Genomic DNA, 15600 nt, shown 5'->3' with positions numbered 1-15600 from the left:
GAGAATACCCATGTGTTATGCAAGTGATAATGTTTGGTATCAGAGAGTTATTGAGAGACACGGAACATTCTAATGACTGATGAAAGTCTTATGGGAATTTTAGATACCAAACCAAGGTTTATATATAAAAAGATGACATCCTTCAAGAACCATCTTTGCTACCCTAAAACTCATAGAATTGAGAGAGTAGATAAAAGAACATTTCCTTGTGGCAAATGTGCTGCTTGCAAGTATATAAATACTAACAATGTGTTTTTACATTCTGATCAAAAGAAAGAATATATATTTAATATATATGCAACCTGTAGTTCAGAACACATAACTTATTTAGCTTCTTGCACAGTGTTTGCTAAATTTTATATTGGGAAAACAGATAGAGACTTGTGGGATCGCATAAAAGAACATGTTTATCATATTAGTAAGGGCAGCCAAAATAGTGCCCTTTCTAAACATGTCTTGGAGACAGATTTGACACACACATTTTTATTTATAGCCATTGGTAGAATATTTGAGAGTGCCAGATGTGGTGATATTAGAAATACTACTGAACAACTGGAAGCTAAATGGATAATCAGGCTCAGAAGCGACTGTGGCCATGGGTTGAATGACAGGGTGCCCATTAAACCTAAACTAAAGAGTAGGCGCCTAAACAGATGAAGTACCAGTACTTAGTATAGAGTATTTGTGTAGCTACTGTTTTAAAAGGAGTTTATACTTATATTAGATATATTGTTTTTATTCATTTTATATGTATTTTAGTGTGCATAATGCTCTGTATTGTTGGGACTGTGTCCCTTTTAGAGTTAAGTTAAATGCATCATGTGATTTGTTTATTAGAGTATTTAATGTAGTCTTTTTTAGTCTTGGTCGTATCTGATGAAGCAGTATAACCTGTGAAAGTGCTCATACCTTTGTGAATAAAGAGATTTGAAGAACTAGAGCAGTCTGCTGTCTTTGAGTTCACTTGTGTACTTGGAATTGTTTGCTTGTTTATTTTATGTGAGCCTGAAACTTGGAGAATCATGATGGTTTGTGTTTTTTACTATTAAAACTTAACTTTCAGAGTAGTGGAAGTTAATGCATAATCTGAAACACAGAAGATTACGAGCAGGTACAAAGTTAACCCCAGCATGTTGGAACATCATTCCAGACAGAAATGTCTGTGGGGTAGCCACAGCACTTGCAAACCTATATATGCAACAGGCTGTACTCACTGCCAGTGGTCACAGTTTTGTGCAACATCACCCTTGGAAGCACCATCTCATTTATGCATACCTAACATTTCATGCCCTGCACAACACTGAAATTATGGACTATTATCATGTGGATAGAGTCTCAGTGCAAAAGCTAGTTGAGATGTGCTGCCCTTCTATGCAGGACTGAAGGGTGTGTGCAATGCCTATCCCTGGGGATACCAAGGTATGTGGGTCTTTGAGAATACAAGCAACAGATACCTTTCAGCAACCAATGGGGAATGTGGTGGGTGTATGTCAGGCATCTGCCAGTTCCTCCATGCCACACTACAGCATGCTGGGGAACATATGTGGCTTCTACATACCACAGGGAAGAGACCCAACACCATAAAGGCATATTATGACTTATTCCATTTCCCTGAGGTACTGGGGGCCATAGACTGCACCTATATTCCAATAAAGGCCTCACTTGTGAAACACGGACAAAAGTATATTAACCACAAGGGTTTCCACTCTGTCAACGGCCAGGTGGTCTGAAATGCACTGGGTTTAATTTACAATATGTCTACAGGCCACCTAAGCTGTAAACCACAATATGGTACTTGTGTGAATTATACCAGTGGTTTGTGTGGGGTGATTTTACCAAGTGGCATCCTAATGGCAATGCGAGACATGCCCTGGGATCATGGCTAATGACATTTATTCAAAATCCTTAAACCGTAACTGGGAGTGCCTATAATTATGCCCTGTCACAAGCTCTGATCATCACTGAACATGTGTTTGGCCTGCTGAAGGCCTGTTTCTGCTGTATGGATATATCTGGGGGCACAAGCCAGATCCAGCACTAGGTGATCTGGGCAGTTGCCCTGGGCCTGCTGGCTTGGAGAGGGGTACTGGTGGTTGCCTGCCATAATATTTAATTTCTAAATAAAGCAGTTAAAAACAAATAACTTAATACATCTTTTACATGTTTCTTTAACAAAGCACACACCTAGTGTGTGCATGAATCATATATATTTAGTACAAAGCAATGAGTGAGATTTAATGCACAGAACTTGAGCTTCTCAGACTGCATGCTTTTGGACGCATACAACTTGGAACTGATTGCTGGATGAAACATTCAAATGTTGGACTATAGAACTGCTTCACAGCTGCTTGCTTCTTGGGAGATATGGAATCTGTGTGCGTGTTTAAATTCCCTAGTTAGGAATGACAGGTTGGTTAATTAGCTTGCTCAGGCTCAAACGCTGTACCTTGGCCACAAGAGACAAAAGCCTTACTCCTCTACACCAACTACTAGCACTGAAATGGATAATTTTGTCTTTTATTGGTTTATACATTTTATTTTACAGCTCAATGGAAAAAAAAAATCTTCAAAACTACAGGGGTGCATTTTCAAGGAATGTCAGTTTCAGTGCATTTTCAAAGAATGTGAGTTTCAAGGGAAGAGAAGTTCACTGCTGTTCATGGTAATATTGTTTTCAATGTGCAACTGTTTTCTTTAGCAAATGGCCATCAGTGTTTGTGCTAGAGAGCTTCAAAGCAGTATTAGTAGTACAACAAAGAGTATACTTACCTTAGGTGTAGTAGACTGGGAGTTCTACTCCCATATTTTTTTAATTTCTCCATATATTTTTGGTTTCTAATACAATGACGGTAATTGCCCCCATTCCTAAGTCAAAGTATGATAAAAGTATATGAAATTAGTATTGTTTCAATCTTTGACATTAGCCAAAAGTGCTCTTCCCAGCACCCACAATGTGCCCAAGTAATGGCTCCTCCTGTAATTCAAATGGATTTACATGTATTGGTAACATATCCAAGTATGATTGTAAAGTCTTTTTTATGAGACCTATTGCCGCTACTCCTACTGGAACTGTCTGGGTATCTTTCTTCCTCACTGCCCTCATTTCTGCCTGCAGATCCAAGTATTTTATTACTTTGTGTCTCTCTGTACGCAGGACACTGTAGTCGCTGGGTGTGGCGATTTCACTGATCAATACTACTGTTGTCTTCTTTTCATGGACCACTATATCTGGTTTTCTCGCATCTACATTTTAAACTATTGGTAATGGGTGATCCCATGTGATGTAGACTTTATCATTTTCTATGATGCTTTGTGGCTCATGCTTCCAGTGTTTTTGAGTTACTTCAGTATTATAATGTTTGCACAATCCCCAGTGCAACAGTCTTGTTACATTATTATGCCTTTCAGTATACAGGCCTTCTGCCATTAGTATGACACAGCCAGCAACAAGGTGTGCAACTGTTTCCAATTCTGTTTTACAAAACCTACATTTGTGTATTTCTCCTACATATTCACTGGACTTTGTAAATGAACGTGTACGTAATCTACTGTCTTGGGCCTCCGATATTAACTTTTCTTCTTTTGGTTTGAATTTGCCTCTCCTTAACCATTCCTGCATTCGATCCTGAGGTTCTTCCAGGAGTTTTCAATACTTGCAACTATATTTATGCATTTTCCATATTTCTTGCCCTCTCATCTGATCTTTCACCTTATATTCTTTTTTTGTTTTGTTTTTTGGCACATTTACTTGCTGCCTGATTTTTATCTACTTCTGGTTTGATTTCCATTCCCACTTGATGCCGATATGCTTCTGCTAAACTAAGCAGGGAAGTCATCTTAGATTTATTCTCCTCATGTTTCAAAACTTTCACTATGTTTGGGTCTTGTGAACTCAACAGATATGTATGCAGTCCCATGATTGCAAATATATACATGTAATCAATTTCAAGGAGGCCCATATCTCCTTCAGAACGTGGAATATATAATCTTGGTATGCGCTATTTTTTATAAATCATTTGATGAGCATGACATCCATCTTGTTTTCCTGCCTAACCTGTCCAACATATTTTGGGGCCAGTCAATCACTCCAAAACTGTAAGTGAAGACAGGAGGAGCAAATTGGTTTATAACTTGAATTTTGTTCCTAGATGTCAGCACTGTTTTTAGTATTAATTTAAGCCTTATAAAATATTCCTTACTGAGTTTTATTCACATTTGTTCATGTTTTATTGTTGATCCTTCATCAATTCCCAAATATTTATACAATTCCTCTTCTTCAAGTTCTTTAATGTCACATTCCTGTCCCAAACTGATATTTTCTTGGTGCTGCAGCTTTCCTGCTTAAAAGGTTGCTTTTGCATATTTATCAAGACCAAATGACATTCTTATATCATCTGAAAAAGTTTTGACTACTTATAGCTGTGCTTTCAGTTCCTCATCTGATGAGCTATACAGTTTTAAATCATTGACAAAGAGAAGATGAGAAGTCTTTACTCTTTGTTGCTTTCTGGGAGCCAAATTATAATCATGACCTAATCTGTTAAACAGACAGCTTAATGGGTTAAGGGCAAGACAGAATAGCAGCAGTGACCGGAGTCACCCTGGAATATCCGCCTTTGAATTTTTATCCCTGGAATAATAATTTGCCCTTTATCATGGCTTAATTGTAAAATGGTTTACCACTGTTTCATGGTTGCTGTAATGTAATCGATCAGTGTAGGGTGTATCGTATACATTTTTAAGCATTCTTTTATCCATTAATGTGGTATACTGTCAAATGCTTTTTTTTATAGTCAATCCATGCCATACTTAGATCCTTCCTCTTTTTACAGTTCTCCACTATGACTTTGTTTAACAACAAATGATCTCTGTTCCATATGGCTTTCTTTTATTGCCATTTTGTTCTACTACCATGGTTGAATTTTCTACTAAATGGCTATAAACTCTGTCGGAATCAATTCTTTTCTATAGTTTATACGTCATTAGAAGGCAGGTTATTTATCTATAATTTTTAGGATAGCTTGCAGGTTCACTCTTAAGTAGGAGCATTGTTTTTCCTGTTGTTAACTACATTGGTGTCTGTTTGGGGCATGCATATAATTAGTTCTTACTCATGGCTAAATCTGTATGCAAATATGTTAATACTTTGAAACAGAAGATGTTATGTGATCCTATCTCGCCTACATTCTGACTGATGGGTTGAGCCATCCCCCTCCTCTCCTCTGCACCAGCACCTTATGCCAAAGTATTAAGTCTCTTGGTGGCTGAGCTTATCCCATCCCAGGATGCACCCCCCCCAGTCCCTTCTGCTAACCAGTAAACTAGAGAGCTGGCTGAGCTGAGTAGAGCTAGTTGAGCTGAGTAGTACTTATTGCTTTCTATTTAAAATTGCTTTCCTGTCAGCTGTTGTTGTTTTTGGGCTTTGTGTGTTGTTGTGATTTTTTGTTTTTGTGTGTGACTTGATGAGTGATTGGGTGTTGTTTTTTTGTTCAGGCCTGGCCTCCTTTTGTTTGGGGTCTTCCTCACCTCTTAAACCTTTTTTTTTTGGTTTTTTGGTCGGGTTTTTCTTGTTTGGATGTTTCTATCGGCAGTTCTAAACTGATTTTTTTGATAAGTCAATTGTAAATTTGTTAAGTACTTATTTTGTTTTTCCACTCATTTTTTTGGTTTTGAACGTCAAAATGGCCTAAAAAATGCCGGGCTTCAATGTCAAAAATGTCAATCTCTTAAAACAAAATGTTGTGAATTGTTTCTCTATGTGTTTATTGTTTGGGTGCAAAACATTTTCACGGAGTCATGCTCTTAAAGCCTTAATTTTAGCTCTTTAAGCTTCGGATCTCCAGCTTCATCAAACCCTCCTTAATCAAAGTCTCCAACCAGAAGCTCAAGGCTCCAGCCGACCAGCTCTCAAGAAAATCTTCCAAAAGCTCCTTCAAAACTTATCTGCCGGCTCCCAAAAGCTCCGCACCCTCGGTGGCCTCACCGCTCCATTGCTCGTGGCCACTCAGCTTCCGGCCCCATGCCTGGCGACTCCGAGGACGCGCCTCCGGCTCCGGCATGGGCCGAGGCGACTCCCGGCCGCATGCCCGCCACTTCTCCCACTGGTCTCGTCCCTCCTCGTCACCGCTTCAACCCATTCCTCGCCGAGCGCCGATAATCATCGATGAGCCGCCCGGAGCCGGGTCTCCTAGTCCGGTGGGAGGCCGATCTTTGGGGCGTTCGCTATCCCCTAGTCCTTCCGTTCAGTAGGATCTGGATATAGACAGGGTGCTCCAAAGAAGATTCCAGATGTCCTCAAGGATTCAAAATTTGTCAGCTCTTGTTCCAGTTGGCTCGGCTCCCAATAGCCCAATTTGTCCGACCCGGTTGGCCTCCCGCCGGCGCCTGCCCGCCGGGAGCAATTCGCTTGGGTTTGCTCAGATCTTAGGGTTCTGGAAGTGGATTACTCCGGGTCGGGTCTTGGGGTTAGGTCGGCTCCGACTTTCAACTGTTGGACCCGGTCGTCTTGTCTTGGGACCTATGCTTTCGTTCAGAGCAGGGGTGATGTTTCTATCATTTCGGCCTCCTGCTATCCCTCCCCCGGATTCTGGGGACCTCCGCTCTGCTATCACGGGCCAGCTCAGGAATGCTCTCCGCCCGGTGGGGTCATCCTGGGCGGCTATTCGCCAAGTCTTCAGGGAGAGTGGTTTGGCCATCTCCTGTCCTAGGGGCACTGAGCCTTCCCTGGGCCGTGCCTTCTTCTCAGTTGCCTGCCTCCTGACCCTCAGCGTGGAGGGCCTGAGCTGGCAACCCCCCCCCCCGAGAGATCTCAAGAGAGGGTTCTTCAGAGTTGGTCTAAGAGGAGCCCACGACTCCTTGAGAGGGCGGGAGGGACATCAGACTCCCCTCGGCCCATGTCTCTGGAGACATGATCTTATGGATCAAGGGGCAGACGGTCAGCTCGGATGATGTCTCTCCTCTGACATCATCTGAGAGCTCCTCTCAAGGTCCGATGATCCAGCTCCCCCGCCTCCTGGGGAGTCCATCCCTCCACGAGCTTTTGTTCTCCGGTCCCCTCCTATCCTGGGTCAGATTGGCCGGAACCAGTCCAGATATAAATAATAAATTTGGTCTGCCCCACCCGGAGTTTAGTCTGCCAACCAGGGTTTGTCTGCCCCATGGTGTGGCTGTGCCTCACAAAACGGTGTTCCTCCAGAGGTCACGTGCCGTCCATCCTCCACAAGTCCGTCCATCCTACAAACAGGTCCTGAAGCATGGACAGCCACAGCCGTCCTACTTTCTAGGTCTGAGTCTAGGAGCATGGACAGAAGTTGGCAGAGGGATTCAAGCTCAGCGGCCTTTACTCCTCGGCAACCTACCTGAGCAGCTAGCCCAGTCCTAGGGTCAGAGCGGCCATATCCCTTCGTCCCTAAGTCGTAGCCTATACCTCGGGCTTCGGTCTTAGGAGACGTAGGCGGAGCTGCCTAGCCGGCTTCGGGTAGGACAAAAAAGGCAGGCGAGGCTCCTTTCTGGGAGGCTCTCTCAAAGCGGCTTCGCAGGCGGAGGCCTTCTTCAGGTCCCTCTCCTTGCTCCCTGTGGGCGGTCTGGTGGCCTTGGCCAGCAACTTCCGCAGGGAATATCTGATCGCAAGGGGGAAGGATTTATCAGATTATCCCACCCGTTAGGGAGCAGAGGGATGCCTTTAAAATCCCGTTCGTTTTTTTTTCAAAGTTCAGGATTCCCCCCCTCCCGAGGGGAGGAGAGGGGAAATTCCCCTTATCGACAGTTTCCCAGAGGAGAAAGAGGGGGTCCCGGCCCAGAGGCCCAGAGGGGATCTTTCTGGGCCTTCCCTCCCCCACGAGATGAGAGATTCACACATCAACAGGATTGCCTCCCAGGGTGGCAGGATACAAGCACTGGTGTGCCTCCCAGCCAATAAAGCTGCTGGGTGCCATCAAGCTCCATCACATGGGTTCTGACAATCCCGGCCGCCACCAAAGCCATCCGGCAAAAGAACTTGCCCGAACCGGACAAGGGATCAGATTGGAAAGCAGGGCCGGAGACCACCCACAGCTGCTAAATCCCAAGTCTACCACATGGTCAACACTAGTCACAAGAGACGAAATTACTCCCCATTAGCCCAGTCAGCAGGGACGCCCAACCATACAATGGACCTCTCACCAAGAAAGGAAATCCACACACAAAAATTCGAATGGACTGAAATCCAAGTCCCGAATCATTGTTGGAGAATCCATACTATCCAGTCTATAGGACTTCAGGATAACAGGATTTTTCTCATGTACACAGACCGGGGGACACCTATTAATACTGGCCTCACCTCAGGAGCCCATAGACCCGTTGTGCTCAAAGGCTTGTTTGCACTAGCTACCTACCAAGTTCCCAGTCAGTTTGGCGCTGTTGTTTGCTCTCCTGAGAAGTCTACCTGACCAACGGTTTCCCCCAAGTGTTTACTGGCTCCAAACTGACACCACCCTGGCTCTAATAATCAACATCCTACCTGCCCACCAGGCATGGCTCTGACTCAACCTCAAAGCCACCATGGGGTCAACATCTAGAAGGACCCAAATTTGCTTGATTCACTCTTCCCTGGAGCAGGTAGACTCAAAAGGACTCGTAGGCTGAGCTCAGATCCAAACCCTTATCTGTCTGAGTTCTTGCTACAAAACTTTTACTTTCCATGTTCAAGTTCAAGCTCAATACAAGTCTTACAAGAATGTCTGCCATGGTTCTTTTTAGGTTTTGGAGCAAGATGTGCCATGGTTCTTTTAGTTCCTCTGGCAGAGAGTGCTGAGGATTCTTCAGGCACTATTGCACCTTCATGGTCAGCAGGATCTTCCCCTCAATCAAGGATCATGAAGTGGCTTTCCTCTGGCGGATCTTAAATCAAGGGCTTCATTCATCCAATCTAAATCAAGGGGGCTTTGTTGTTCCTCCTAGTCCAGGTGGGGGGCTGGCGACGGATGCCTCTCCAGTGGGGCCCTGGGCTGCAGGATGGGCCATTCTCCCTGTGGCTGTGGTGTTCCAATCCTCTGTCCTTATCCTCCAAGCCCAGTTGCAGTATCTGGTTCAGGGAGATCCAGCAGGCCATCCCTACAGGTCTTCATAGGGCAGACACGCCATCAACATGTCGGGACCAGATCGCTTGATCAAGCAGAGAGGTACAGATGGGCCCCTGAATACAGAGTTTGCAGAGAGGTAGCGAGGGTTGCGACTCAGGCCAGCACCTCTCAGCCATTGGGTGAGACATGACATTTCCAATCTATGGCATATACGTGGTCCCAAATGCAGCAGGATTCAGCTCTGGTTTCAGGACAATGGCTAAAGCGAAGCAGATCAGGCCAACACGGAGAGGAGAGGCTTTCAGGTTGATGCTGACTCCACATTGAGGAGAACCTTGCTAAAGCACTGAACACCTCCCTTGAGTCCAAGGAGATCCAAAAGCTATGGAGTTGGACTCACAATCCGTAAAAACCCCTTGGCCAGGCCTCGCCCCAGTACCCGCTCACCTTACATTCAAAAAAGGTTCTCAATCTTCTAGGTATGGTACACTGGTGCCCCATACTGGCCTCGTCAGGTCTTGGGCTTCCTTACCTAAAAAAGATGCGTTAATTCATCAGCACAACTTTTTGCTATTTCTAATTCCTTTATTCTTAATTGGAGGACTTCAACTCCAACACCATTTAAAAAGATTTCATTAATGCTGGCTCCTTTACAGCTTTTTTGACTTACTGCCCTCAACCCGGATCTAAGAACATTTACCTCGAAGCATTCCCATCACCTTAGAACACCCTCCTCAGTAAGTGGTCTTCTATTCCTGCTCTTGAACCAGGGATCTTGGGCTATCTCATTTCACTAGTCAGTTGTCTTCTCCTATCCCCATTGTTTTTCTTAGGACTGCTGTCTCTAACATTAAAGCTGTCTCTACTAATATTAAAGTCCAACTAAGCAAACTTATCTCTCTAAGGGGTCTGTTAAGACCCAGAGTTTTTCATCCTGCCTCTCCGTGGGATTTTAAAACCTTAATCTTGGTATTGTGCCAAGACCCAGTCTTTTTATCCTGCCCAACATCCATAATCTGACCACTTGGCTAATCGCATTGACATCTTCCCCTTCCGCAAGAAGAGAAAACAGAGCTCTAAGCCCAATTACTTAAAACCACCCTTCTGACTTTTCTGCAAGTCTTTTAATCCACCTAGAGCCAATTGTTCCTTTCCCTCATTTTCTGTTCTAATAAGAGCTCACTGATAGAGGTAGCTGTTTCTTTTCTCTGATCCTTCTCCAGAAAGGCCTCTGCTACTCTCTAGCCAAAAGTTCACAAGCAGCAGAGCGCTTCTCTTTAAACTAGACTCAATTCTAGGAAGAGTCAGAGATTAGAAATGTGTTAGACAGAGCTAAGCAATCCTTAAATTTGTTTGTGTCCTTCCTTCTCAAGTAATAATTACCAGTTGTATAACTTATACTATTCCCAAATTCTCCAGAAAACCAGAACAAAGCTATTTGACTTCTTCCTTCATCAATACTATGGCTACTTCTATAGCTCAATAATCTGCACAACTTATATCGAGATCATTTTACAGGCCACTTATGGATGGCTATTCTGCCTCATTCAACATCAAAAGCTCGCTTTCAAATCCTTTGTGCATAAATGGGAGCAGTCCATCAGGAGCGTTTCATTTATGAAAGGGCCAGGGATCAGGTTCTTTTTCCGCTAGCCCATTCAGGATTCAGGGTGGCCTAAGCTTTCACATAACATCTCAGGCTCTTAGATCAGACATCATTCAACATTCTGTTATACTGTCACCCATAGTCCAACTGATGACTCCTCCCCCATCCTTTGGTATTCAGACTCTACGTAACGTTCATCTTCTTCTCAGAAGATCTTGTTCCTTTCATAGTGTCTGGAATATCTGTCGTCAGATGTGTGTACATTATGCTGTTTGAGATCTGTTCATCTGTAGTGGGACAAACTAGATCTGGGGAAGCTTATGGTGCAACCTGACTTCTAGTGTGGCATCCAATAATAGAGATGGCTCAAAGTTAGGTATGCATCTGGGCCTGAGGTTTTCTAATTAGAGGCTTTTCTTAACTTTGTTTCAATCTTTCTGGCTGTTACTTCATCCCATTTCATATCCTGTACCTTTGAACTTCTTATTCTTTCTTTTACTTCTTCTATCCATTTAGCATCTTTGTTATGTTCCACAGGAGCTTCATAAATACTACTCCAAAATAGATCTCTCTCTTTTTTTGGTGGTCTTTCCATTCCTTTTACCGTGTTTCCCAATTTTCTATAAAACTTTTTTGGGTTAACAATAAACTGTTTATTTTGTACTTTTCTGTGTATGTTCTAAGTTTTTCCTGCCTGTGCTGATATTTTTAATTTATTATTTGCGATATTGCATGATAAATCCTAATCCATTATAATACTGTGCATTGCTTTTTATCACATTTGAGTGTTTTTGTTTATCCATTCTCCATTCCATACTCTTTTAACAGTGACACTTCTTGTCTTAATTGCTTTATGGTTTTCTCTATTCGATACTTCCATAATGATATTCGATTTCTCCCCTTCCTTTATCTTACTACCCTGTGTTCTTGTGGTAAAATGTTATATGTTATTAATTTAGCTGCACAGTAATATTGTGACTCAGTAGCTCAGTCTGTTAGTGACTCAGTAGCTCAGTCTGTTAGATGCCTTGCAAGCAGTACATTTTGGATGGTGCAGTGCTACAGCAGTAGTGTTGTCACCTCACAGCAAGAGGTTCTCCGTTTCAATTCTCGGCTGGAGTGCTTTCTGTGCAGAGTCTGCATTTCCTCCTGCATTTGTGTGGGTTTCCTCTGGGTGCTCCAGTTTCCACCCATGTTACAAAGACATGTGTCTGGTCTGGAGCATTTCTCCGTAGGCCTCCTCTGAAAATTGGCTACATTCCAAGTCGGACTCTCCTGGTAAACAAATGTAAACTAAATAAATAAAATAAATATATCTGGTTTACTTCTGTTATATCGCATGGATCTCTGTGGACAATCCTAATTACTGTGTTCATTTGTTTTATCAAACTTCTGACTTTTTCTGTTTTAGTGACCTTCTGCAGTCTATTTCTTTCATTGATCTTAATATGTCTATCTATGTCTATTAAATCCAGCAGCTCTTCTCCTAGCTCATTTTCTTCTAAACTGAGGGCATATTTTTTGTTCTCTATTTCCTGCGGGTATTCTATAGAAAGTTCTATAGCATCTTCTTGTGACATGTTCTGTTCAATTTCATCCTGTATCATCCATTGTTCTGTCATATGGGAACTCACCAGCCTATCACTCCTCAACATTGAGTGTATCAGAGTTTCCACAGTTTCCTGTTCCTTCCCTTGCTCTCCAGCTACAAGTGAAAGTTTATACTAGTTTCCTGTGGAAGGCTCCAGAATATATTCATATGGCAACTGACCAATTGCTTCATGTTCCACTGGTTTCTCCTTAATTTGAATGTTCATTGCTCTATTGAGTTGTGGTGCTTTCTGAGTTAGATTTTCTACACTGAATCCTTCACTTCACAGATACTCCATAACCTCAGTTTCTATTTCTTTAACTTCTCCATTACTAATCTTCTTTTCTATTTTTCATCCCATACCATGTAGATGGATTGATACTGCTGTTGTGCACTTTATAGGGGAGAGTGTGGCACTCCTGAGTGTTTTGTCCTTTGAAGGAGATATTAAACCGAGGCCCATCTGTCTGAGTTAAAGGTAGATGCTGTGAGATCTTTTACATCCACCTGAGTTAACAAAAAGAGTAGGGGGAAGTTGGCCAATACCCTGGGGGGACCATGCTAGGCAAAACTGGGTTTGATATGCCTCGGTGCTGACTTTGAGGCTAGGGCCCAGAATAAAGTAGTATACAGACAAGAAAAAGTAATGCATGCAAACCTTCACCAAGGCTGTGTAAATCAATGTGCAGACTGCCCACCCTGTGCGTTAGACATAGACTACCCAAGTATTAGAATAGATAAGGCAGGGCACAGTTACCATCATATGCACATGTGGGAAGGGTCACAGTATCAAATGTCATCAGTATACAGGTGTTGGAGGAGAGAGGGTGCCATCTCCATTGCTGTTCATGTGTATAGAGATGGGTATTATGGACATATGAGTATGTGTGGTCTGCCTCAACCAACTTTGCAGTGCTGTAATGATATCCTATAGACAGGTCCAGGGCACCCACAGAAGATGTGTGTTCAGACTATGTATGCCGCCATGCATGGAAACATAGTCTCCTGGAAGGGTCACAGGCACTACATGCACCTTGCTGAGAGGAAGGAGTGCTTTGTAATTATGAGCAGTGGCCACTGCCATGGGTCAACTCAGCACAAGCACCACACCCATATGGATAGCCATATCATACAGCAATTCCTTCAGCACTGAATAGTGGGGTTGACATAGTGCACTGTGTGTCCCTAACCATGGCCCACCCTTGCCATGACAAACTTCAACCACAGAGGAGGACATAGACCAGTCACAGAATGTGCATCTGCAACAATACCTGATTGCACAGGGACACCTGCTTCATGCAAGCTACCTGTACTACATACATGTGATGCTGCACATGTGACCCATGCACTCCCAGTAATCACACACCTCATAAAACACCTACTAACTAGCTAAGTAAAGACTATAGGTTCATAGGTTCATAGGTAGGTACTAGGCTATCGGCCCAAGGGCCTATGTAAGCCTAGCCAACAAGGTTCCCTGGCTTACGCCACCCAAGAAAGTTATTTTCCTGTGCCACTGTTGAGCAGAGACACATAAGTTATCCCTGGGGTATATTTCCTATTTCCCATCCACTCATCAAGATTTTTCTTGACGAGTGCTAATGAAGAGCTTTGCTTGACATAGATGGGCAGCCTGTTCCAGAGTATGGGAAGTCTCTGGGACAGGAATCTATCCCTCCAGCATGTCCTGTTTATTGTGGTGACAAGTTTTAGGTCACTAGAGCGTGTAGCTCAGACGGATTGGGATTTCTTTAGGTGTAGCATGTCCAACAGCTCTGGGTTTGACATAGCTTTATATGTTCAACAGAGATCACCTCGGAGTAGGCGATATGCTATGGAGTAAAGTTGGAGTTTTTTGAGGAGGTCAGTGTAGGGCATTTGTTTGAGGCCAGTAATCCTCTTTGTGAGGTACTTCTGTGGCCTTTCCAGCTGCTGCAGATGTCTTGTGAGGTACATTCCAAAAGGGGCATTGTACTCTATAATGGGTCTAATGAGTGTTGAGTAGAGGGGAACAATGACCTCTTTCTTCCTGAATGAGAACCCTTTTATGATGAGGTGTGCCACATAGAAGGACTTCCTGACTACTGTGGCAATGTGACTATCAAAGGAGAGACTACTGTCCACCTGGGTCCCAAGGTCTCTTATCACACATTCAGTGTTAAGTAGATTGCTGCCTATGTGGTATTTCATGGGTACAAAGTTTTTACCAAAGGGGATGACACTGCATTTTTTGGCAATGAGCTTGAGGCCATGGCTTTGACACCAGGCATCTGTCTCAGCGAGGCCCTTCTGTAGGATGTCCACATCATTTGGGGACTTGACTATGGCTCCTAGTTTGCAGTCATCTGCGAACTTCATTAGCCAGAGGCCTTCTGTGTTAGCCTCTACTTCAGAGAAGTAGATACCAAACTATGGTACTGTTAGCCTGTCCCTGGATTACTGTCCTGGACATATACTGTGTCACAGCCACTGAGGCAGTTAGCTCGAGTGGAGGACAGTATCCATGGCATGAATAGTCACAGGCACAATGTCCATCCCTGTATCTATATATTCGCTGGCGTTTGCAGCAAACAAGGGAGAACACAGTGCAAGAGAAGATATCTATTTCCATGTAATCTGCTTGTGATATCCTGTCTCTGTGTTTCCTCATGTGTGTCTGACGTGAGTTCCACAGGCACATTGCCTGTGTCCTCTTGCTGTGCTGAACTTGGCAGCCATCATCATCATCATCATCATCATCATTATCATCATCATTGCAGTCTAGCACATGTCCCACATAAAAGAGTAGTATATCCACAGTGGAGGAGCCTGACAAATCTTCATCTGTGAAGACACCAAAATAATTTTTCCACAGTGAGACTGGTCACCAATATCTGAATCCCAGTATAAAAATGAATGCTATGTTATACAGTAGTATATCAGAATACAAGATACTATACCTTATAATGGTTTCTGCCTTATAATGGTTTCTGAATATGAAGCCCTAATGTTCCTGTAAAAAGACATGATATTGTTTTTATTATGTAGAGAAAAACACATTCACCCATTATACAGACTCTAGATTATATCAAAATGTACCCACCTGGGGCATCTTGAATGGATATTCTGAGTGCCTGGACTAAGGTATCATAACCTACATGCAGACAGACAGATGGTTTTGTTCAATGGGCTGCCTGCCATTGCTCCCTGCTGCTGCTGTGCTAGACAGGCAGCACCAACTTTAACAGCACTTATTACATCTGTGGTCTGTTGTCTCACCTGCTTGTAATTCCTGCCCTCTGATACTACTGATGTCAGTAACCACATCCCATCAAGCATGGGCAGGAAAGGGCCAGTCAGATTTA

Source organism: Protopterus annectens, chromosome 13.part0, assembly GCF_019279795.1.
Source record: "Protopterus annectens isolate FY-2018-M chromosome 13.part0, PAN1.0, whole genome shotgun sequence".
Classification (NCBI taxonomy): Eukaryota; Metazoa; Chordata; order Ceratodontiformes; family Protopteridae; genus Protopterus; species Protopterus annectens.
Note: the sequence above shows the minus strand (reverse complement) of the source record.